This window comes from Arachis stenosperma, chromosome 6 (genome assembly GCF_014773155.1).
Source record: "Arachis stenosperma cultivar V10309 chromosome 6, arast.V10309.gnm1.PFL2, whole genome shotgun sequence".
NCBI classification, from domain to species: domain Eukaryota; kingdom Viridiplantae; phylum Streptophyta; class Magnoliopsida; order Fabales; family Fabaceae; genus Arachis; species Arachis stenosperma.
In genome coordinates, this window is record NC_080382.1 from 69,669,961 (window position 1) to 69,672,460 (window position 2,500).

Sequence of the window (2,500 nt, forward strand, 5' to 3'; positions counted from 1 at the left end):
GGGCGAGCCGCAATGGCCTCATCCTCGGCAGGCACCTACAGTACCCGCAAGGCTTCGCGGATAGTGTTATGCTCTCTCGCGCCGCATGGTTAAGAAAATTGTGTGTGCGAACTATAATAGGTGCGATCATACCAGCACTAATGCACCGGATCCCATCAGAACTCCGCAGTTAAGCGTGCTTGGGCGAGAGTAGTGCTAGGATGGGTGACTCCTGGAAGTCCTCGTGTTGCACCTCTTTTTTTTTTTTTAGTCGTGCCGACTCTCATTCTCTAAATGATGCTATCCCGAGTAGGCACCTATGGGCGAGCCGCAATGGCCTCATCCTCGGCAGGCACCTACAGTACCCGCAAGGCTTCGCGGATAGTGTTATACTCTCTCGCGCGCATGGTTAAGAAAAATTGTGTGTGAACTATAATAGGTGCGATCATACCAGCACTAATGCACCGGATCCCATCAGAACTCTAAGCGTTAAGGGCTTGGGGGAGAGTAGTATAGGATGGGGACCTCCTGGGAAGTCCTCGTGTTGCACCTCTTTTTTTTTTTTTACGTCGTGCCGACTCATTCTTCTAAATGATGCTATCCCGAGTAGGCCACTAAGGGCGAGCCGCAATGGCCTCATCCTCGGCAGGCACCTACAGTACCCGCAAGGCTTCGCGGATAGTGTTATGCTCTCTCGCGCGCATGGTTAAGAAAATTGTGTGTGCGAACTATAATAGGTGCGATCATACCAGCACTAATGCACGGATCCCATCAGAACTCCGCAGTTAAGTGCTTGGGCGAGAGTAGTACTAGGATGGGTGACCTCCTGGGAAGTCCTCGTGTTGCACCTCTTTTTTTTTACGTCGTGCCGACCTCATTCTTTAAATGACGCTATCCCGAGTAGGACACCTAGGGCGAGCCGCAATGGCCTCATCCTCGGCAGGCACCTACAGTACCGCAAGGCTTCGCGGATAGTGTTTGCTCTCTCGCGCCGCATGGTTAAGAAAATTTGTGTGCGAACTATAATAGGTGCGATCATACCAGCACTAATGCACCGGATCCCATCGAACTCGCAGTTCAGCTGCTTGGGCGAGAGTAGTACTAGGATGGGTGACCTCCTGGGAAGTCCTCGTGTTGCACCTCTTTTTTTTTTTTTACGTCGTGCGACCCTCATTCTCTAAATGATGCTATCGAGTAGGCCACCTATGGGCGAGCCGCAATGGCCTCATCCTCGGCAGGCACCTACAGTACCCGCAAGGCTTCGCGGATAGTGTTATGCTCTCTCGCGCCGCATGGTTAAGAAAATTGTGTGTGCGAACTATAATAGGTGCGATCATACCAGCACTAATGCCGGATCCCATCAGAACTCCGCAGTTAAGCGTTGCTTGGGCGAGAGTAGTACTAGGATGGGTGACCTCCTGGGAAGTCCTCGTGTTGCACCTCTTTTTTTTTTTTTTACGTCGTGCCGACTCTCATTCTCTAAATGATGCTATCCCGAGTAGGCCACTAGGGCGAGCCGCAATGGCCTCATCCTCGGCAGGCACCTACAGTACCCGCAAGGCTTCGCGGATAGTGTTATGATCTCTCGCGCCGCATGGTTAAGAAAATTGTGTGTGCGAACTATAATAGGTGCGATCATACCAGCACTAATGCACCGGATCCCATCAGAACTCCGCAGTTAAGCGTGCTTGGGGAGAGTAGTACTAGGATGGACCTCCTGGGAAGTCCTCGTGTTGCACCTCTTTTTTTTTTTTTTTACGTCGTGCGACTCTCATTCTCTAAATGATGCTATCCCGAGTAGGCCACCTAGGGCGAGCGCAATGGCCTCATCCTCGGCAGGCACCTACAGTACCCGCAAGGCTTCGCGGATAGTGTATGCTCTCTCGCGCGCATGGTTAAGAAAATTGTGTGTGCGAACTATAATAGGTGCGATCATACCAGCACTAATGCACCGGATCCCATCAGAACTCCGCAGTTAAGCGTGCTTGGGCGGAGAGTAGTATAGGATGGGTGACCTCCTGGGAAGTCCTCGTGTTGCACCTCTTTTTTTTTTTTTTTTACGTCGTGCCGCTCATTCTCTAAATGATGCTATCCCGAGTAGGACCTAGGGCGAGCCGCAATGGCTCATCCTCGGCAGGCACCTACAGTACCCGCAAGGGGGATAGTGTTATGCTCTCTCGCGCCGCATGGTTAAGAAAATTGTGTGTGCGAACTATAATAGGTGCGATCATACCAGCACTAATGCACCGGATCCCATCAGAACTCCGCAGTTAAGCATGCTGGGCGAGAGTAGTACTAGGTGGACCTCCTGGGAAGTCCTCGTGTTGCACTCTTTTTTTTTTTTTTTACGTCGTGCCGACTCTCATTCTCTAAATGATGCTATCCCGAGTAGGCCACCTAGGGCGAGCCGCAATGGCCTCATCCTCGGCAGGCACCTACAGTACCCGCAAGGCTTCGCGGATAGTGTTATGCTCTCGCCGCATGGTTAAGAAAATTGTGTGTGCGAACTATAATAGGTGCG

General features: G+C 51.6%; 6 non-coding genes and 3 pseudogenes across 6 annotated transcripts in view; all 9 read left to right on the top strand.

The window, feature by feature from the left end:
• Window positions 1-118: 118 nt before the first annotated feature.
• LOC130938939 (5S ribosomal RNA) lies at window positions 119-235 on the top strand. The gene has a single exon (XR_009070077.1). It is a non-coding gene; the product is annotated as a 5S ribosomal RNA (ribosomal RNA).
• A 181-nt stretch (window positions 236-416) lies between these two features.
• On the top strand, window positions 417-532 carry LOC130936986 (5S ribosomal RNA; annotated as a pseudogene).
• A 182-nt stretch (window positions 533-714) lies between these two features.
• Window positions 715-830, top strand: LOC130938923 (5S ribosomal RNA). The gene has a single exon (XR_009070062.1). It is a non-coding gene; the product is annotated as a 5S ribosomal RNA (ribosomal RNA).
• Window positions 831-1,006: 176 nt separating this feature from the next.
• Window positions 1,007-1,122, top strand: LOC130936941 (5S ribosomal RNA; annotated as a pseudogene).
• A 182-nt stretch (window positions 1,123-1,304) lies between these two features.
• Window positions 1,305-1,422, top strand: LOC130938940 (5S ribosomal RNA). Its single transcript, XR_009070078.1, has one exon. It is a non-coding gene; the product is annotated as a 5S ribosomal RNA (ribosomal RNA).
• Window positions 1,423-1,606: 184 nt separating this feature from the next.
• On the top strand, window positions 1,607-1,721 carry LOC130939040 (5S ribosomal RNA). Its single transcript, XR_009070172.1, has one exon. It is a non-coding gene; the product is annotated as a 5S ribosomal RNA (ribosomal RNA).
• Window positions 1,722-1,903: 182 nt separating this feature from the next.
• On the top strand, window positions 1,904-2,022 carry LOC130938926 (5S ribosomal RNA). The gene has a single exon (XR_009070065.1). It is a non-coding gene; the product is annotated as a 5S ribosomal RNA (ribosomal RNA).
• A 176-nt stretch (window positions 2,023-2,198) lies between these two features.
• On the top strand, window positions 2,199-2,312 carry LOC130936917 (5S ribosomal RNA; annotated as a pseudogene).
• A 181-nt stretch (window positions 2,313-2,493) lies between these two features.
• Window positions 2,494-2,500, top strand: part of LOC130938722 (5S ribosomal RNA) — a 118-nt gene continuing 111 nt past the window's right edge. The window contains exon 1 of the ribosomal RNA XR_009069873.1: window positions 2,494-2,500. This exon is cut by the window's right edge and continues 111 nt beyond it. This is a non-coding gene — a ribosomal RNA (5S ribosomal RNA).